The sequence below is a fragment of the Grampus griseus genome (assembly GCF_964374135.1).
Source record: "Grampus griseus genome assembly, chromosome: 3".
Taxonomy (NCBI): Eukaryota; Metazoa; Chordata; class Mammalia; order Artiodactyla; family Delphinidae; genus Grampus; species Grampus griseus.
In genome coordinates this window covers 34,948,553-34,971,473 of record NC_139019.1, presented here as the reverse complement: position 1 = coordinate 34,971,473, position 22,921 = coordinate 34,948,553, and the positions used below count along the sequence as shown (strand labels likewise).

The window sequence follows — 22,921 nt, the reverse complement described above, 5'->3', positions numbered from 1 at the left end:
TACAATCTCACTGTTACGGAAGTAAATCTGAAGTTAGACATAGAAAAGCTAATGTGACATAGAACAGCTAGTTTTTCCTCTAGAAATCCAAGGGCTTCCTAAAGAGAAGAAGTACTTCCTAAAGAGAAGTGGTCAGAAAAGCAGTCTAAACAAAATAAGGAAATATATAACGGTTTAAATACTTTTGTTTGCCTGCTTTTTTAAAGAACAGAGGCTGTCCCTTCAACTTAAACGTTCTCAGAAGTGTTGTGCATACAACAGATGAAAGCACGGCACTCTGCAGGTGGGAAGCATGCAGTGCAGCCAGCTTGGCCCTCTGCTCTGGACACCCCAAGGGCCCTGAGGGGGCTTGCTGGAGCACAGTCTGTAAATCTGCATTAACAGATTGTGCCTGTATCACAAACACAAAGGTCAAAGGTCAAACGGTCCTTTGACCATTTGATTAAAGGTCATGATTTAAAACCATGCCAACCTAAGGTAGCCATTTAAGTAAACAGTTTCATACATGTGATCTGAAAGGTAATGCTTTTTCTCCTTTAAAAATGTGCAATGCTTTAAACATTAGAATCTGAAGGGATTACCTTTCAGTCAATCCCTGTTTATTCCTTCTAAGAAAACAAAGACCATTTTTACATGATTGTCCCTTTGTATCTTCTTAGAAGTTAGATCTCATTCTGAGCCAATAATTTGTGTTTTACATAGATTGTGTTATTAGATACTAACTCTAAGCTTCCAACAACTTGTAATCAAAGCAAAAATTAACAAAAACCTTAAAGCCTATTCTTTTCTGAATTTAGAATTAGAGGTTAGAGGAATTTAAGCATTGGTTAGCCTACATATCCATGTTGTTTATCTTCCCAGAGTCAAAGCTTGAATAATTTATAAAAATTTCTTCTGAATTTTATGCCCCAAGTTCCAAGGCAACCAAGGGTAATTTTCATTTGGGCTATTGAAAGTATAAAGATCAGTCAAAGATTTCACTGAATATTCCATATCCCTCATGGAATATGTAAAAAAAAAAAAAAAAGGATAGTAACTATGGAAAGACTGAGAAATGGATGTTAACTATCCAGACTTAAGCACATTATAAAATAATAAAATATTTGAATGATTACACAACATCAATGCCTGCTCTATAGAGGTGCTTTGCTTCCAAGCCTATAATTGGGCCCTGGATCAAAACTTTATTATTAGAGCATGGGGTAACTTTCTGATGAGCTTTATGGTCAATGTATGTGTATATCAAGATAACAGGTTTTACAATTATTAGTTAGGCTCTGAAAATGTTGCACAGATCCAAGGCTGACAGTTAATCCAGCTTACTAAGAAATATACCATGCATGTTTCATAATACAGTTTTGTCAAAGACTGCATGCCCATCAAAAGGCACCAAGGATAGGGGATGGGCAAGTGGAGAAATAAAGATTTATTTAAAAAAATCATATTGTGTTATCCAGTGCAAGATGCCTGTCCCTTCCCCAACCATGCCCTCTCACCCCTAATAGGGCACACTGCCTAATTTCTAACGGCCAGCACCTGTATTTCTCTGCCTGAAGGTTCTCTCTTGCATCTCCAGATTGCTTTGCCCTCCTGAATGTTAGTGACCAGGAATTAGTGACTGATGGAAGTTGGTGGGTAAATTATTCCAACTCTTTCAACCTTGGGTGAGAGGGCTTAGGTGTGTATTTTGCCTGGGCTCCCAAAATCTCTCCAGGAAGATGACAAACTCCAGTTGCCAATGACGGTAACTTGCTTCATAACACACCCTTTATTGGCTCCTTTCGCTTCCTTTTTTCACTTTCTCAAATAAACTTTTACCTGAATCCTTGTGTTATGGCTTTCTTCTGGGAGAAATCCAAACCGAGATGCTACTCATAACTATATTTGCTGATCAAGTGAAGTGGCTCTTGAATATATCAGTCTAAGGTCATTTATGGAGAGAGATTACAACTATCCTGGATTATCTTTGGTCCCTCACTCCATACCATGAGGAAATCTCACCAAATTATAAATACACTAGGAATTGGCACATGAAAGTCATGCATTTTTGGACGTGTGGAAGGAAAATAAATTTTTGGAAGAATGCCTACAAAACTTCCATTAACTACTTAAAATGCATTCATTCAACCAAAACTTAGGAAGGATTTTCTATGGGATATAAAGTGAACAGAAAAGGTCACTACTATTAGGGAGCTTACATTTTTGTTGGTGGAGATGGACAAAAAAAGGAAAAATAAATTAATAAATAAGATAATATTAGATAGTGGTAAGTGCTGTGAAGAAACTAAAACAGGGTTATACAATAGCATGACCTAGCTGGGGAAAGGTTACTCTAGCTAGGGGTCAGAGAAGTCCTTTTGAGAAGGTGACATTTGAGCTGGGGCCTGAATTACAAAAGAGGACCAGTCCTATATGGATGCGTATGTGTATAAATGTGTGTGTACACACACACACACACACACACACACACACAATCACACCTCCATCATATCACAGAGTCAGGCCTGAAAAGGATAATGTCCTTTCATAAAGTATTATCTCTCTATCCTCCATAAAATACAGACCATGCAGTTATTAAAAACGGGAGGCTTACTTGTTAGATATGCATCCTAAAGTATAATATTTACATCTACAAAAGGAAAGGACAAGATGTCTGAGACTGCTTTAAAATACTCAGGGGCACGGTGGAAAGATGAAAGAAGATTAGCAAAATATTGATGACTCTGGAAGCTGAGTAATGGGTACCTGAGGCTCAAAATACTATTTTCTTTACTTTGTTTATGTAAAATTTCCCACAGTCAAAAGTATTTTTTTTAAATAAAATGTATATCAAAGATAGAGAATTCCCAAAGTCATAGAAATCCCACCTCACCAAATTTTCATCCACAAATTAGGAGTTCAAGCAGGAAAGGGTCCAGTGGAATCATGAAGGTGTAAAGAAAAACTCTGGACTATGCAATGAGAAAGGAGGTTACAGGATACCCCTTCAATGGAATGCTGAGCTGGCAAATTGGATGTCTCCCCAGTGCTACTGAGTCCTACAGAAAAATTCAAAATGTCTCCATCTTGCTTCAGATATTAAAAATTTCTAGATGTTTCCAAGGCCCTGAACAAGATCCACTTTGGGAAGCTGGCCATCAGGTTTGGGTGCCATCATTAATCTAAGGAGAAATATACCAAATTTGCATTACGAGCTGAGATCCCAGTTATCACCTGATCCTATCCACGTCCCTTTGTCCCCAACTCTCCACATACTTCTTGTCAACAATTCAATTTCTCTCTGTGTTTTACTACATACTAACGTCATTAATAAAATATTTATTGAATGTTTATTCTATGACAAGCAGAGTACTGTTTTGCCAATGTCCCTATTGGAAATAAGATGCTACACTGACTGCTGATAGGAAAGAAATCCTTCCTCTTCATTTTGCTGCTCTTTCTTTAATATTTCAGACTTGCTAGGTATAAAAATGGTGTCTTTTCCTCAGTCATCATCATCTTGTCCAGGGATTCTAGTATTTTCTTCTACTCCTTTGGGAAGAAGCCACTGTAGAGGTTTTGTCTTTAGGAATCTTTTTATTTCTCCTTCACATATGCTTTTCAAGGCTCTTCTTTACTTTGCTTTACCAAATTGAGGTTTTCTGGGATAACAATTACATAGCTTGAAGATGTCCAAAGAAGCAGCTGATAGGGTGAAGCAGGATCATATGCCATCATCCTGACCAAGGACAAAGGCTGATTTCCTGACTGATAGCAATCAAAATTGGCAGTCTGACTGAAGACTCATCAGCCGTCATCAAACTTGAGATGAGCTGTTTTCTGCATCATGGTAGCATCTTCTATTTTAATGAGCATGGGGAGAGAACTATGTAAGACTCTGCTTTGTAATGGTCTCACTCTACTTTTTTTTTTTATATGGCCACTCAAAGATAAAAAAAGATGGATGTGATGCTTACTATGATAAAGTACATTTTTTAAACAAGAAAAAAAAAGAGCTTTTCTTTGTACCAGTGACTATCATATTTCTAATAAACTAAAGGAACAAAGAGGGATGCCTCTTTTAAGGTTTTTAATTATATACTACTTTAAATGTTTCATTCGATAAACAACTGAGGATACAATCAAGGAGTTATTATAGCAAATGTCTAGCATAGCAGGCTGTCCACCATAGATAAATACATCAAAGCACCTGTTCAATTTGCAAGCCCTTTTGGTTCTACTGCTGACTGAGGGATTTATCAGGGTGCTTTCTACCACCGGCGCCAAATCTCCATGAAGTGAGTGTTTTCCCTAGGATACACTTTCCACTTAGAAGCCCAGCCAGCTGGGGGATAGACTTGTTTATGTTTAAACGAATTCACAATATAAGAAGAAGAATTCACTGGGATTATAATGATGTTCTTCTAAAGAAAACTGACTGAAGTCTAGTCAATAACAGAAGACGCAAGCCCTAATCAGAGCAGTAAACACATCTGGAAGTTTTAAGGACTCTGTAGAAGAAATTACCTACTAATTTTGGAATGGAATATTTGAAGGTAATTTGAGATGCTAATCACACAGCCCAACAATTTCTGACAGAAATCACTGCCTTCCTATGAATCATTAGTAAGTGAAATTTGTGCCTGACCTAAGGCTTCATTTACCTATATTAAAAGGTAGTGAGAAACACCCAACAAAGAAGTTGAGACTAAACAATGACCCTCTCTGTCATCCTTCATTTAAGGGTCTGGTACTCATCGTGGAATTTTCTTTAGCTCAAAGCAAAAACAACAACAAAAGAAAAGCAACTACTTCAGAAAGACCTCCTGCTTCAGACCATGATGAGCGGTTATTGTTTAGAATGGGAGCTGGAAGCACAGATGTGATTACATTTTTATCTGTTTTACTTCATTGATTAAAAAAAAATTAATGGTAAGGGAAAAGAATCAGCAAACACTATTTCCTGATGCTTATATTCAAAATTGTTGTGTATTGTTAAATAAGTGATATAAATTATAGCCTGACTGTCCAAAGCAGCCCACGTTAATTCAACTAACACTCTTCCCACATGCTGTAATGCTATGTTTACAGCATTCAGCAGAGTGGAAAAATATAAAAATGAATAAAATTTATTTTCTGCTCTTGAAAAACCCACAGCCTAGCAAGGAAGACAGATATGTAAAAAGACCATGAAACTGGAAATGAATGAAATAGGTGTTCCCGCAGACATTCAAGCAAAGCTCCAAAAGAGCTGAGAAAAGAGAGAAATTCAATAATTTGATGGATTCAAACATAGCCCTGAAAAGAATCCTAAGAGGTCATCTTGTTTACTCCTCTTTTTTTGTTGTTGTTTATTTGTTATTAATGTGTAAGAAATATGAAACCCAAGAAATTCAATAGTTTGCAACAATTACAAAGCCTGTTAGAGGCAGAGCTTAGAGGGGACCCAGGTTTCCTGACACCCTAGTTTACTATTATTTCACATGATGCCATCCTAACTTGCAGGTTTCTTATATCAAAGTTGAACTTTGGTTTAGAACTTATATGTCCAAATACTTATCAGTGGGTCTAGCAAAGCAAACACACACACAAACACACACACACACACACACACACACGCATGCGCGCGCGCGAGGGGGACAGCACGGACAATTTCATCTAAGAGCACAAGACTCTCATTGGCCCCTTGTCCTGACTGAAGGTCTGTGCACACGGTAGGGCCTTCTGATAGGCCCAGATGTCAGTCTATATCACAGGTTGGTTTTCTCTCTTTGCCAAGAAGAAAGAGTCATTTCTTTCACATCCAGACTTGCTGAAATAAACAACACTGTCATCATCGTCAACCATAACCATTTCCTGCAGGAAGACAGAAGATTCTCATCTGTGTCAGATTCTCAGCTGGGAAACTCATAATTTAGTCAAGAAGCCTCAGATGGATACACAAAAGAGAAATCAATCATAACAGATAGGTGTCTAATGCGAAGTACAGGCCATAAATGCTACAGACTTTGTGTGGAAATGCCTCAGCCCCAGGCGGTAGGCATTAGCATTCTCACAGAGGAGAAAAGTGAGTCTCAGAGGAGTTAATTTGCATGTTGGTGGTAAAGCTCAGACTCAAACTGAGCTCTGATGGGTCCCAAAGTGGTTGCCTTTGAAGCACACCCTCTCCCCTGTGTGTCCTGTATATACCAGCTTTGCTTCCTTACTCCAAGGAGAGGACTTGGTAAGTGAGGAGCATCAGGGAACTCCCTTAGGGCTGATGGCCAGATACACCTGCTCTAGACTTCCCTGTGGCATTGGCAAGCATTTACCTCCAGAGGAAGATGAGGTTGTTGACTCAGTTCATGTCCTGTATGGACACCTTAAATCCCAGTTTCCTGAAGAAGCGTTTCTGTCTGATGTACTTTCACCTCATTTATGGCCAGATGGCATAGTGTCTAGGACTTGGATAGAACAAGCCTTCAATAAATGCTGATTGCTAGTACTGACTCATGCTCATGGAAGCAGACACAATGAGGTCCGTGAAAAGAATACCTCGCAATGTAGTCTCTACCTGTCTGTAACATGCAGTTGCAATTTGCTTGTCTTCAGAACATTCTACTTCTGCTGTTCTGGGGCTTGGTATTCCTTGACAGTAAGAAATTAGGTAGCTGTCTTCACTGCATGTAGAATTCTATTTACCTGCACAGTATTATACTTTCCACAGATTTATTGGGAGTTCAGGCATGAATAAATGTTTTGAAACTATCATCATAATGTTTTGACTGTGGATGATTAATAATCTGAAAAGAATGAGTTGTTTACAGGTTTGAAATTAGTGAACAGTGTAATGAGATGGCTAAAACAGCTCATGAATATTAAGCTGACTTAACAGATATAGAAAGTCCAGGACTAAGGATTTCACATCTCTGTTTTCAATGACGTACATTAGGAGGGATGGAGAGAATGTGGACTCGAGGCATCCTGGTCAGGGCAGAAAAGGGTGGCACCCCACAGTGGGTGAGGAACAGCTCCAAGAACAGGCAAAAAAGAATTCAGGAAGAAGGAGCATACTGTTTGTTTTCCAATACAGCACTTAAAGGGAAGAGAGATTAGATTCATTGTGTGTGGTTCCAGCAACTTAATACTAGGCCAGTGAGCAGAAGAAAGTGTTGATTCAGTACAGGCAGAACTCTCTAAACATAAATCTCCCCTAGAATGGACTGGCTAGTGAGGCAGCAGGATTTCCATCTGATTATTTCCAGGGAGAGGTAAGCTGGCCCACTAACATGGAGGGCTACTGAAGTGAAAGTTCTTGCCCCAGTAGGGAGTTACCTATAAAGTCGGTGATCATACTAATCAACCATGTTATTGAGTATATTGTTTCCATTATATTGCCCCGGGTTGAAAAAAAATCACTTGCCAAAAAGGCATCCTGTGTTGCCTTGTTTACCCAATTAGCCAAGGTCTGACTTCAGCCTTACCGAACTTCAGTTCCTATCAATTCAAGATTCAGAAAGTGATTACGTGATTTGAATACTCATATTATTTGTCACTACCACAGATATTATAGGGTTTTCTTTTTATTTATTTATTTATTTTTTGTGTGGTATGTGGGCCTCTCACCATTGTGGCCTCTCCCATTACGGAGCACAGGCTCCGGACGCGCAGGCTCAGCGGCCACGGCTCACGGGCCCAGCCGCTCCGCGGCATGTGGGATCCTCCCGGACCGGGGCACGAACCCGTGTCCCCTGCATCGGCAGGCGGACTCCCAACCACTGCGCCACCAGGGAAGCCCAGGGTTTTCTTTTTTAAGAAGAAAAAGTGACGGTTTGTATGGACGCATGTGAACACACTAAAAAATAGAAGTTATTTTCATTATTGACATACTTTTAAAAAATGTCTTCCCTGAAAGTAAACCAAATCTCCAGAATTGTGCAATTTACCAGTGGAATGACCAGAGAAGCTTAAGATTAACAGATTTAAAAAATATAACCCATGCCTTTTTCCTGAGCTAAACAATTTGCTGTGCCACATTCTCAGTGTATCACTCAGATTTATCTTTACATTAACAACGCTTACCAGCAGATAGCCAAAAAGGCTCGCCAAGTTGGACCAACTTCAAGATTTGTTTCCATGCTGGGGTGCTTCACGCGATTAGCAGAAGCAGAGTGCAGCTAGGGCTCATTTATTACATTATGCTATAAACATTTTGTCTTGAGCTAACAAGATACTCAACACAATTCCATAGGTTACTAAGCACCGTATACATCTGTTAACACAGGCACCAGAGATAGCACAGAAAAGGCATCTAGAATCCATTTTTAAGAGGTTTATGATGCGAAGTCTGCTGTCTAAAAACTAACAATCAAAAACACAGCCCCAAACTCTGCCTAGAACAAATATTTGCAAGACAAAGTTATGCTCAGTTTGGAAAAAAATGCACTCGTGTCGTCGCTTTGTCAATGCATTTATAGATTTTCATTTCACACCTCTGCCCATTAAGTGTTGGTTTTCCATGCCATTCAGGAGACCCAAGCTATAATTTCACTGTGATATATTTACTCCAAAAGAAAAGCTGAATGTTGACTCACCAACTTTCCTTAGACTCACATGAAGCAAAAAGTTTACGAGGGTGGAAGAAGATGAGAGACAGGACATACTTAAGCTAAGAATGAAGTTTTCCAGTGGTCTCTGGACTTAAAACACATCCTTCCAGCTCCATCTAAAGTCCATCTGAAGGGAAACCACGAATGGCCAGACCCCTTGAAATCTAATCTGGGAACACTGAGCTTTGTTTTTCTCAAAAGGAAGAAGAATCCTCAATCACAGAAAAGATGGAACCAACAATTCTGTCTACTAAATCATTTTATTTCGTTCCTATCCAGCATTTTAATTTCTGGAAATGTTTCAATACTATAGACCTCCAAGGTCTATACCCTGGCACCCCAGAGAGGAGGACTTCCAGGATGACACCACCTGCTCAGGTGAGGAAAGATGAGTGCCTTCCCAGGCACACACACCAGGGAGTCTAAACACCCCAGAGGCTGTGCACAACAGTACCCTGGGAATCTCAGATCCACGGATCCAACCTGGGTCCGCGTCGCCGGGCTTCTGAACCCACACATTAACACGTCTCCTAGACCCTCCGTCCTCCTATGCAGGTCTCCTGAGAGCTCCAGAAACCTCCACCTCCAGACTTTCGAAGGCAAAGGGATTAGTATTTTAAAGTCCGTGGTACTTAAATCCTGTTCAGAAACTCCTGAGACTTCCCAACCCTCTGGCCTCCTGTTACCTTTCCCCGTCCCTTCCAAGGTCTCCTGGCGGCACAAACAGGCGGGCGGCACCTCTCTGGCCTCCTCCCTCCAACCCCCCTGCACACCCTACTGGCTCAGACTCCGACACGCCCCCCCCCAGGCGCGCACACACACAGCGCGCACGTACACCCATTCAGCCCACTGACCCTGCACCGGGCCACCCACTCCCACAGCATGACCCCAGCAGGCGTACCCCCCGCTCAGGCTCATATATAAAGCACTTACCCCAAAACAGACTTCCCTGTGCACCCGCAAGTGGGTGACCCTGCCCAGCACCCTCTGCGCGTCGCCGGAGTCTTCTCCCCAGACCCGTCGCTACCCCACTCACCCGCGCGGCTCTCTTGCCTCGGGCAATTCTGTCAAAACTTTAAGCCTGGTTGATTTCATAACCACGAGTGTGTTCAGGGCTGGAGGAGTTCGGCTCGCCACGATCTCCACCCACCCCAGCTCATGGGGACTGGTGGCCGTGACTCTAACTGACCCCAGCTCCGCTGGTGCCAATGCGCGGCTGCAGTCCGCAGAAACGCGCAAGGGTGGTGCGCTTTGGGAAGGAGCGCGCGGTGTAGAGGCGCACAGCCGAACAACCTCCCCTCTCCTCCCGCGGCGCAGCCAGGACCTCTCCCCGCTTAGCAGCGAAGCCTCAGCAGTTCCTGCCCCAGCCCGGCTGGCTGATGATGTCAAACAGAAACAGTCGCAAAACTTCTAAGACTTTAACAAAACTGGCTTCGGAGGAAGCCCCTCCAGGCACCGCAAACGCGGGTGGGAGCAGGCGCCAGCGTGGGATGGTTCGCCTGTCACCCCCAACTCCCTGACGCCCCCACCCACTTACACATACACACACGCACACGTTGAGAGCGTGGATCGGGTTACAACTACCCACCAGCAGAAAACAACTTCTTGGTGAAGAGGAGGGGAGCAGTGCCAACCCCCAAGTCACCAGGACAAAAATTATCCGTGTAAATACATAAGACAGATCCCCACTTTCATAAACAACTGGCGTCCCAGGCTCCACTCCCAGGCCCCCCGACACAACATGGGGAAAATCAGAGCCCGATTCCGGAGCTCCCTTCCAGTACCTCCGAGCCTCGCCTCCGGAGAGAGAGAGCGGTTCGCGGCCGCGCTGGGGCCGAGGGCGCGGGGCCCTCCGGCCTGCGCGGCCCCAGCCCGGGGTCCTCGCCGCTGCCTCGGCTCAGCAGCAGCAGCCGCCGCCGCCGCCGCTGCAGCAGCCGCCGCTGCTGCCGCCGCCGCCGCTCCCTAGACCGCCTCCTCTTCCCATGGCTGCGCCCTGCTTGGCAGCTCCCGGGCTGTCAGGCTTGGGGAGGGGGAGGGGAGGGGTGAAACGGGAAGGGAGGATGGGAGGGGAGGGGAGGGGTGAGAACCGGCGGGCGCCGTTCACTAGGGGTCACGCCGCGCCCGGCCCGCCGCCCTCGGGATCCAGGCTGCCGCAGCGAGGGGAAGCGGGAGCTCAGGGCGGCTGGTTCGAGACCCGCTGGGGAGGCGCCGAGCGCAGTTCGGACCGAGCACTCCGCGGAACTGGGATGAAGCGTTCCCCGGCGAGGAGTTGGAGTTGGTGCGTGTCACTCTCATCTGGGCTGTGCGGCTCCTCCTAGAGGAAAATATTGGTAGTTGCAGGACACTTCCTTCCTCTCCGCCCACCCCTGTTCCCAAAAAGAAGGCAGGACCTAAAAGAACCTAAATGCAGTCAACAAATTCAAGGGAACGCTTACAGAAAGGTTAGCTTTCTGCTGGAATGGGGGCGGGGGGGGTAGGGAGGGGGGGAAACGGACAAGACAGCTTGGAAAGCGTAACTGGCAAACCAAACATTGCCTCTTTACACCTGCAACCAATTTCCAAACTCCTGCTCCCTGGGGCATGGTGAAAAGATAGTTAAAGGACCTTACTTCAGAGGTTAGAAAACGGAGGCAAGAGAGATGAAGTAATTTACCAAGGACACGAGGCATGTTAGAATAGGGGTATGTCCAGAAACTGGAGCACAGGGAAGCAGGGTGTCCAGACACAGACCTCGGCCTGAGAACTGTACTTGTGTGTGACCTAGGGAACGTGGTGTTTAAATGTCTTGCGCTGGACATCTGTCAAGTACGGGCCTGCCCACCTCATTCTACTGCAGTGAAAAGAAAGTGAGAGAAGAAGCTGTCAAAGTGCTTCAGAAAGTCAGTATCGTTCTGCATAAGCCTGTCATTTTGTTAAAGCATCAAACTCCCAGTCACCACATGCTTTTCTAAGTAGAAAGTTCAAAAGTCCACTTCCAGGTTGTCTGAGATCTGACAGAGCAGCCCATCATGCTATCTTTTTACTATTTACTTTATTACTGACAGCCAGTTGTAACATCATTTATTTAACAGATTCGGCTTACTAAATGACATTTTTTTTACAGGGTTCCCAGACACAAAGCCAAATTTATACCCGGAGAGAAATGTTTAAGCAACAACTTAAAGAAACCAAGCTTCTTAGCACTAGAATAAAAAATCCCCAGGGCATGGAAAATAGCACAGGTATGCCAAGACTTGGGAAGGAGCATAGTACCAAAGACTTCGGGCAGCAGATGTCACATAAGATACCCTTCTTTTTAAAGGAATCCAAGAAGTGGAAAATTCTGTTCCTTAGAGTCTTTTCTGGTGCTCAGCTGTGGCTCAACAACCCAACTGTTCAAGGCAAAGACACCCAGAATGAAAGGAGGGGGAAAGATTCTAGTAGGGGTGTGGACCACACTGTCCCATTCTGAGGCAGGAGGCAGGATGGGTGTTGATCTTGAACTGGCCCTGCTCTAGCTGTATCCCACTCAACTATAATGAGGCTTCCTTTCCCTAAGAACCACCCCTAATCCCTTGATTTCTGGGGTTCCATGCTTTGCTAGAGTAGTAGGAGTGCTTACCAATGTCTGGAGTTTTTAAAAGGGGAATTGCCCACATAGAGAGAGATTAGGGCACAGGCAGGCAGAACACCTGCTGGGTGGTCAGTACTGCCAAGCTGGCTGAAAGGGCAGCACTGGAGACCAGGCAGTCCACGAATGCTGACTCCACTCCTTCTGAGATGAACTTCCAATTTGGCCTTTCAGACTCTGACACTGCCAAATTCTCTCTTTATATCCCTTCTGTGCCTTCTCATTCTTGCCCGCCCCCCTCACCCTCAAGCTCAGAGAATCTTCTAGCAGGTGCCAGAGGGACTCACAAAATATTTTCTAAGTTCTATCGTTTATACCCTGAGATGATTTCAGGGCCATGCTTAGCAAAGAAAGATTACCTTCTTTCTTCCTCTGGGTTCATCTGGAGCCTTCATTCTGTGAGACAGGGAAGCTGACTGCTCCGTCTTTGGGAGAAAGGTCATCATGCACAGAAAACATTGGTTAATGTAAAAAATTATGGAACCAGACATAAATTTGCAACTTACATGAAAGGCAGTCCTTTTTAAGCCCCCTGAATAGAGATCCTCTGATCTCATATATGATCATGTATAGGTCTATAGTAGTATTTGCCTCTTTATAGTTTCCAGATTATGAGGGAGAATGTATCAGGTACTGAATTAACTAACTTGCTACAAGTTAAGGCATGCCAGAGTACATTTACCTCATGAAATGTGAAACTGTACTTACCATTCCTTCCCCGCTGCCTGGAGACCATATAGGGAAATTCTCCTTAACCTTCAAATTCCAGCTCAATTGTTTAGTGCCTGGCTTTTCCCAAAGGTGGAATTAATTAATTAACTATCCCTGCATCTGCATCCTCATGGGTCTTTATACCTACTTGTATTAAATATTTCAGTTTTTACTAACATGTATACTTTTCCCATTAATTATGAGACCTCTGAGGGAGGCACTATATATTCTGAGTATCTGTACCTAAAATGTCTACGTTGGTGCCCAGCAAATGGTACGATGCCCAATAAATGCTTAACCAAATTGAATGAAAATGTAGAACTTCCAAATTTGTATCTCAAACCCAGATCTTTATACAGAGCTCTGAACTGCCATCCTCCACATTTTCTCACACTCCACAGTCAAAATCGGGTCACTTCCTGACCCCTCCATGCCTAACATCTGGTCCGAACCACCATGGTCTTTCACCTGAATTACTGCTGTAGTCTCTCAAACTCCTACTGGTCCTGTTTTCCTGGGGGATCCAAACTAATACAATATTTACTGGTAAAACTAGTAAGATTCTAGAAATAAAGCACACCTACTTTAAAGGATTTTTGAAACTAACACTGAATTCCCATCCACTAGGTTCTTTCGACAAATGTTGAAGAGCCTGCACCATGACAGATTTGTTCTATGAACGTAAGATGCCTCAGGGAACAAAACTTACATGGCACGTTTACAAAGACCTTGCCCTCATGGGGCTTACATTCTATTTGGGAGAGGCAGTGAACAATAATAAACATAATAAATAGGTAAATCACTGAAGTGCTGCTCAGAGGAAACTATAGTAGGATAAGGGTTTCAGGAAAGCCAGGTAACAGGTGGAAGAATGCTGGGAATTCCTTCCTTGCCCAGGACTCAGGGCATATTGTGGAGTTGAGCATGTGATGCTGTGAACACCCTGGAAGAGCACCCTTGACGCTCCCCACCCCTGTCCCCAGCCCTCACCCTCAATTGCCTTGGTTGAGAGGATGGCAGGGGAATCATGAAGGGAAGAAAACAGCTGAGGAATGTATTCATCTTTTCTTTCCTCTATTGAAAGGCAACAGGGGAAAAACTATTTCATGATCTGGAAATTCTTAGCCAAGACTTATGAGGAGGTCCCAGAGCCAGAATTAAAGCTTAAAATCACCATTTATTTTATGAATTTCAAAAAAAATTGGTATTTCGATTCAGAGCTCTTAAAAACTAAAAGGAATATGATTGCCTGGACTCTCTCTAGTGGACTCAGAACCATCCCCAGAAAAGCTCAGGACCTGGGCAATGCCATCCATGTGCAGCCAGTGGGTGGAAAGGAGCCAAACAAGATAGGTCTCAACAGAGACTCATGAATGAATGTTTCCCTTTAAATGACTTAAGTGTAAAAATTAAAAAAAATTTTTTTTAATATTTTGAGATTATTTCCTCTATCCTCCCACCAAATGCAAAAGCTTGTTTGTGAAAAGCATCTGATAGATGGTCCTCCAGCTTCTGTCTGGATAATTATATTGATGAGTAAGCCATTAGCTCCCTCATTGGGAACCGAGTTCCATTTTGTGACTGCACCATTTGTTAAGAGTACTTTAGCCAGAATCTGCTATTCTATTATTTATACCTGATCCTATCTCTAGAGCACATAGGGAAAATTTAGAAATTTAAATTTGCTTTTTTTCATGAGACACACTTTCCACATATCTCACCATAAGTTATCTCTCCTCCAGGCCAAACACATGCAGGTCTTCCCACTACTTCTCATGTGATGAGGTTTCCAGATCCTACACCATGCTGGACCTCCACCTTAGTATACACTCCAATTCATCAAAATCCTTCATAAATTGCTGTTCCCAGTATCAAATTCAATTCCATTATGGTCACCACAAGATAGAGGAGGGCCATGAGCTTCCAACTAGGTGTTCTGGAGTAATGGAAATGGCAGAAGCCTTGAAGTCCAGTAGATGTGGTGGGAGCCCCCAGCTCTGATCCAATTTCCACCTGTTGTCAGTCAGCCTACACTCCAAGGAAGTGAATTTAGCAACCTTACCATGATCAGGGCATTTCCATCCCTTCTTTTCTTTCACATTCGATCCTTTCCTACTTTTTATCTTCACATATTACGTGGTTCTTTCCTTCTATCCTCTTTATTTTTAAAAGAGGTGGGACTATAAAAGCAAAAAAAGATGTGCATGAGAAAGGGATCTGAGCAGGTATGAAAAAGTTTTTCATAGCAATTTTTATAGAAATTAGGCACACAGCGTATTTCCAGCTACTAAATAAACTATCAATCTAGTTTGCTAATCAGACTTCTCCAGGGAATAATGAAAACCCAAGAGGAAGAATACTGAACGCTTTGCATACGAAAGGAACCGACCTGCCTACCACCCATTGTCTACCCAGTGAAACCAGGAAAGGTCAGGTGAGGGGAGGAACTGCTGGAGAACTCCTTGAGGAGAGCGAGGGCTTGCAGGGTAACAGAACTTTACTCAAGGTCCCTGGCCCTCTGCAGCACTTGCTGAACCAGGTGAAGGCTGAGATGTGTTAACCAGAGGAACTCACAATATCTTGGATAAAAGAATTTGAGAGGTAAGTCAATAGGTCTCAACTGTTGTAGGCAAATAATAAATCAGAATGTCTGTTTAAATTAAATTTGCTTCATAAATTTTTTCTCCTACGTTTTCCTAACACTATAGAGTATTCCGAGCACATTCACAGCAATTATGTCAATTTTTCTTCACAGCAGTCCCATGAGGAAGGTGTGATTATCCTCTATCAGTGAGGAAGCTGGTTAAAGAAGTAAAGCAACTGGACCAAATCATGCAATTAGATAGTTATAGGAGTTGGATGGGAACCCAGAGCCTTTCTGGGTCAAGTCCGTTCTTGGGACTCCTCCACAGCTTCTCCAGTTATCCATGCCAACCATTTTGTCTATCTTCTGTTTTTAAACCAGCAGACCACAGAAAACTTTAAAAATTTCCCCCAACCTCTCTCTATATATAATATATATTGTTGATATGAATACTAATTTTTTAAATTATATGGAAAAATTACATTAAATTATTAACTGTGGTTTCCTCTAGGAGTGAAAAATTTTAGAAAGTGGGAGGGAGTAGGGGGAATGAAAGAACAAGGACTTTTACAGTTTTACACTCTAGTTTTCTTTTTTTTTTAATTGAGGTATAGTTGATTTACAATATTATGTTTCTTGTGTACAACATAGTGATTCACAACTTTTAAAGATTATACTCCATTTGTAAATAGTTTTCTTTTAAATCAGGGAACATAAAACCTGAGTCTGCATAACAAAAACCTCATCTATATCAGAAGTTGAGTGTTCATATGATGCTAACATTCTGTGCTTTATGAAATGCTTGAATGGCATTTCATAATGCCATTCTACTAGCTCCTCTAGTAGATTAAATGTATATTCGCTTTAAAATAATTTGATTCACAAGCAACATTCTAGAAACACGTTCATTGTACAATGTGAAATGAGGTACTACCTCTCATCAATTTATTATATAATTTTTATATATAATAATAGACAGTTTTTATTCTGTCAATATGCCTTATTATCTATTTTATTATTTATTTGCCTTATTTATATCTATCTGTTTAATATTTTCCTAGCCCCCATCTTCTAAAAGAGGATTTGAGGTGCCTTCTGGAGAAATATATAAGCCATAAAGATGAATAAATAAAACATGAAAAAATGGGAATGGAAGAAAAATAGGGTATAAAACTAAGATAACAGGCAAGGATAGTTAGCTCTTGAAGTAAATATTATAACATCCTGTTCATTTGCTAGAAGTGGGCCACAGTTTTGGCTCTGAGCTTCTTTGTGACCATAAGAAATAAGAAAACATGATCCATTATAAGATGTATACTTTCCATAGGGTGAAAGCCAAGAATTGCTTAGAAGTGCATCTTCTTCTGAAACCAAAACATACAAGAAATTGTTCCTGAAGGTCATCATACAGGGACTCAACATAGTGGGCTGGATGATGTATTAGTGATGTTGTATAAGACGAGACTGAGGGACATTCTTTCCCTCTGAAAATTCATGTGCAGATACCAAAGTGGGAAAATGCTGCCAGAAATTAGAGGCAATCTCACACTCATCTTTAACTCTTTTTTAACTCAAAGCCATTGGTAAAATTTAATTGTAAGAACATAAAGTATTTATTTCATAGTGACCACAGAAAGTTTTGGTTCAAAGTTATTTTAATTTAGTAATATCTTAGATTTGAGAATGCTGGTATTTAAAATTGTAATTGCACTTGTAGTTCATAAAAATCTTAACCTGTGGAACTATGTGTCCCAGGGTTTGAGCAAAATCCATCCAGATAAACAAAAAACAAAATGAATAAGGTATTTGAGATTTATTTACAATTCTCGGCTTTCATGGGATTACTTGAAGTAAAAGATTGACCTAACTACTGCATTATCTGGAGGTTTATTAGGTTTACTGTAAATACATCGACTGTTTCACTTACGTTTGTAACTCACGAAGACGTTAATAAAATTTTAAACCACATTTGCATGCCTGATGCCTGATGGGTGTTGATTCCAAAATGAAAATCATCAAAACGTAGAGCCTGTTTTTTTCCCCTTTAGAGCACTCTCCAGAAATAAGTTTGCAGAAATAAACAGCATTAGTAACTTTCAGTTATTGAAAGTGGTCATAATAGGACTGGTGGAATCAGCAGCCCAATTTTTGTGGCATGAATCAAGGTCATCAAAGTTTCCTCTAATAAAATTCCCCACTGTCTTCTCACACTGCTGTACCCCAGATTTGTCTTTCTGGGCATGCAATTCCAATGTCAAAATCTCTTCTTTTGGTTAAGGCTTTGTTTGTAGAACAGTCTTGTCAAAATTCAAATATTTATTTAAGATGAGCCACAAATTAATTTATGAGAAACTATTTACACATTCACAGGGATGAATTAAGTGCTTATAATTTTTAAAACAAAGTAGTTGCTTAATTTATGGTTTTCCCCAAGAATTCCATACTTTGAAGGAGATTGTGTACCAAGTATAAGTTCACTTATATTCCCATTTTCATTAATCTCTTTATATAAATACAAAATTGAGCTGCAGATCACTGTGAGATAAAATTGGGTTAACATAGTTTCACTCAGTGGGCAGGAATTTGGTGTTTCATGTTTCCTATCTGGCTTTATTATGGGTAATGTATATTTTGCATTAGAAGAAAGTGATTATACACAGATATAGATACATCATAATATAATATATGTTTACATATATTCTAGAATTTTAATTTTAAAACATAGCATATTCCCATGGTAAAAAAAATGAACACAAAAGAATATAGAATGAAAATTTATTTGCAACAGATAAGACAGAAGAAAGACTTAATTAACTATAAAGGGCTCTTAAAAACTGATTTCTAAAAAATAGACAAGTTACCCAATAGAAAAATAGACACTTCAAAGATAATTAAGAAGAGATAATTCACAGAAAAATAGAAAAATTAAAATAATTATAAACATGAAAAGATGCTCAAATTTATTCACTGCTAAAAGTGTAAATCAAAACAATAAAAAACTTTTTTTTTAATCTATCATACTGGAAAAGATAAAACATGTTAATAATATGCACTATTAGTCAGGGTGTGGGGACAAAGACATTCTTATTCAATGTCGATTGAGAATGTAAATAGGCAAAATCGATTTTCAGGATCATGTGGCATGTTGATAAAGTTTTAAATGCATGTATTCTTTCACCCAGAAATTCCACTTTTAGAGGTATATACTTATAAACTCACAAAATTTTGCTAAATTATATGAATGAAGGCAATTTAAAAATGATTCTATATTGTTTATCTTTTGACTTTGGTATATTGTTTTGGTAAAATGGTATATTGTTTCTATGAAAAGACATTTAATTTTTACATGGTCATATTCATCCATTTGCTCATCACAGCTATCATTTATTACCTTACATAGTTAACTCTGCCTTGAGATCAGCCCAAATACCACCACTTTTCATTTGAGGAAACCCAACCAAGAGAGCATTCATTCACTTACTCAGAATGAGAGTAGAGATTTGATCTCAGTTCTAACTGACTTCAAAGCCTATGATATTTCACCTCATTATACTCAATCTTGAAAAGATGGAAAGACTGAAACCTTGAAAGTAACTTGGGGATCGCCACCACTGTTTTAATTCTTATCAATTTGGGGACCACCAGATGGGAGGAAGGATTCTTAGCTGCTGATGCATAGTTCTCCTTAGTGTAGTCACTTATTCCACCTCTTAGTTTTTGGTATATAAAATATGCATCCAAATCTTTCTCAAACTTAGAATGTTGGAATAAATAAAATCGCATTTCCATATTTGGAAATTTGTCTCTGAAGGTGATAACGTTTTCAGTGATTTCCAAATGGGGAATTAGCACATCAAAAAGATTGATAAAATAGATAATCAATAAGGACCTACTGTATAGCACAGGGAAGTCTACCCAATATTCTATAATAACCTATATGGGAAAAGAATCTGAAGAAGAATGGATATATGTATATGTATAACGTAACCACTTTTCTGTACAACTGAAACTAACAAAACATTGTAAGTCAACTCTACCCCAATATAAAATAAAAATTAAATTAAAAAAAGCGATAACATCTAGAATGGCAAGTACATGAGGAAAGGCACACTCCCATATAATGATGGTAATGTATGGTTAGTAACATTTTCAAAAGACAATTTGGCAACATATATAAAAATTTAAATTCTGCATACCCTTTGAACCATCGATTCTACTTCTGGGATTGTCCAACAGTAACGTCTACCTGAGTAAAAAGACATATGGACAACGATATTTATTCCATATTTAATAGCAATACAGACAACTTGATGACAAAATACTCCGTAGTATAATCAATTAAATCAAAAGTTTATACAATGGAGTGGGATGCAAATATACCAAGAATGAGATAGACTAGTCTTCACTGATATGGGCTGCTGTTAGTGATCTATTATTAAATAAAAATAGTTGCAGAAAACTAAAGTATGAACCAACTTTTGTAAGAATGCATAGCAAAAGATCTGGGTTACCCCTAGAGAGGGGATATGGGAAAGGGCAAGTGGGGAAAGGTGAATATTCACTCTGTATTTCATATAGTATTGTGTACTGTTTGAATTTTCTAGTGAGTTTAAAACTTTCACAAATTCAGTCTTTATATAGTTTTGATTTTTTAGATTTTTTTTCAGTGAGCAAAGACAACTTCTGTAATTTTTTTAAAAGCAATGATTTTTTATAAAGGTGAAAGTAATACAACTGCTTTGGTTTAAGAAACAGGTAGTATAGCCAAACTAAGTCAACTACTTTGACTCAGACTAAGGTTGAAAACTGTCTTCCATTAACAACATAAAGCAATAGATTAGAGAGTTTTACTTTCAATAAGAATTGTTTACATTAAAATTTGGTGAGAGAGTAGCACTGACATACATACACCACCAAATGTAAAATAGCTAGCTAGTGGGAAGCAGCCACATAGCACAGGGAGATCAGCTCGGTGCTTTGTGACCACCTAGAGGGGTGGGATAGGGAGGGTGGGAGGGAGACGCAGGAGGGAGGGGATATGGGAATATATGTATACATATAGCTGATTTGCTTTGTTATACAGCAGAAACTAACACAACATGGTAAAGCAATTACACTCCAATAAAGATGTTAAAAAAAAAAAGGAAAAAAAATTGGCATCGTTATTAACCCAACTTTCTTGAGAGGTCTTAAAACCATTCAAGCAAAAATGACTCAGAGAATGATGGTTATGATAAAAATCCCCATAAGGCCTCCCTTCCCGTAGGCTTAATACAGACCCAATTTATTTGTATATTCTGAAGAAAGGAAGAGTTCACAGTGGGCTAAGGCTGGTCACTCATTCCAGCTCCCACTATAATCAGTTTCTTTTATTTCTTCTGAGTGTTGGCACTCCATCTCTGTGCCCAGCAGATTATGGTCTCAGCACAAGTCAGGGAGGAGACGTGCATTCTTTCCTGGGGAGGAGTTGTTAGACTTCTTGGCACATCCTAGGTTAAGGTTGGATTATGCTATCATGAAAAGAGTTTAGCTCAGGAGGTAATCTGTACTTTGTTAATTTATCTGGTCGCAGAATTTACTATGGAAAAACTCTGTAATTCTTGCTCCCTGGTGGATTTCAAAGAAGACATGATAGCTTTTCTGCTTGAATGCTCTGCATATGATGTGCTTTGTGATACATTTCTACCCAAATGAAGGGTTTTAGTTAGAAGCTGAAGATGATTCTTTTAAAAATAGAAATTCTAAATATGCCACAAAAGAGGCTGGTCTGGTCAGGCCTGGGGATGGTGTTAGTGTAGTTTAGATTTAGAAGTTATGAAATTGGTGGAAACACTTCTGGGTCATTGCAGTGAGAGGTTTAGCAGTGTTGTACAGAGCAAAGCCTAACAGGCTATGGTTTGTTTCTTCTCAGATTCAATCCTTACAGTTACTTTTCTTCCAAAAAGCCGGGGACATAAAACCTACGCCACTGTCTTGCTGCCCTATCTTCCCAGTGTAGAACAACAGAGGCAGCTCAGAAACAGTAGCGCTGTGAAGGATCTTTTTTTTAGAATTATATTTTATTTATTTTTTTATACAGCAGGTTCTTATTAGTTATCCATTTTATACATATTAGTGTATATATGTCAATCCCAATCTCCCAATTCATCACACCACCCCCTCCCCACCACTTTCCCCCCTTGGTGGCCATACATTCATTCTCTGCATCTGTGTCTCCATTTCTGCCCTGCAAACAGGTTCATCTGTACCATTTTTCTAGGTTCCACATATATGCATTATACATATTTGTTTTCCTCTTTGATTTACTTCAATCTGTATGACAGTCTCTAGATCCATCCACGTCTCTACAAATGACCCAATTTCATTCCTTTTTATGGCTGAGTAATATTCCATTGTACAAATGTATCACATCTTCTTAATCCATTCATCTGACGATGGGCATTTAGGTTGCTTCCATGTCCTGGCTATTGTAAATAGTGCTGCATTGAACATTGGGTTGCATGTGTCTTTTAGAATTATGGTTTTCTCTGGGTATATGCCCAGTAATCAGATTGCTGGGTCATATGGTAGTTCTATTTTTAGTTTTTTAAGGAACCTCCATACTGTTCTCCATAGTGGCTGTATCAATTTACATTCCCACCAACAGTGCAAGAGGGTTCCTTTTTCTCCACACCCTCTCCAGCATTTGTTGTTTGTAGATTTTCTGATGATGCCCATTCTAACTGGTGTGAGGTGATACCTCATTGTAGTTTTGACTTGCATTTCCCTAATAATTAGTGATGTTGAGCAGCTTTTCATGTGCTTCTTGGCCATCTGCATGTCTTCTTTGGAGAAATGTCTATTTAGGTCTTCTGCCTATTTTTCGATTGGGTTGTTTGTTTTTTTAATATTGAGCTGCATTAGCTGTTTATGTATTTTGGAGATTAATCCTTTGTCCGATGATTCATTTGCAAATATTTTCTCCCATTCTGAGGGTTGTCTTTTTGTTTTGTTTGTAGTTTACTTTGCTGTGCAAAAACTTTTAAGTTTCATTAGGTCCCATTTGTTTATTTTTATTTCCATTACTCTAGGAGGTGGATCAAAAAGGATCATGCTGTGATTTATGTCCAAGAGTGTTCTTCCTATGTTTTCCTCTAAGAGTTTTATAGTGTCCGGTCTTACATTTAGGTCCCTAATCCATTTTGAGTTTATTTTTGTATATGGTGTTAGGGAGTGTTCTAATTTCATTCTTTTACATGTAGCTGTCCAGTTCTCCCAGCACGACTTATTGAAGAGACTGTCTTTTGTCCACTGTACATCCTTGCCTCCTTTGTCATAGATTAGTTGACCATAGGTGCATGGGTTTATCTCTGGGCTTTCTATCCTGTTCCATTGATCTATATTTGTTTTGTGCCAGTACCATATTGTCTTGATTACTGTAGCTTTATAGTATAGTCTGAAGTCCAGGAG

The 22,921-nt window shown here is 40.4% G+C and overlaps 1 protein-coding gene across 2 annotated transcripts in view; it reads right to left on the bottom strand.

The window, feature by feature from the left end:
• GHR (growth hormone receptor) overlaps nt 1-10,453 on the bottom strand; it is a gene marked incomplete at its 5' end in the record, with an annotated part of 274,696 nt that extends 264,243 nt beyond the window's left edge. The window contains one exon of one of the 2 annotated variants that reach the window (XM_082652630.1): nt 10,352-10,453. Of the gene's footprint in view, nt 1-9,603; nt 9,619-10,351 lie in introns of those variants that run through there. The other variant, XM_082652631.1, reaches the window with a different exon arrangement.
• Between the last annotated feature and the right edge of the window lie 12,468 nt (nt 10,454-22,921).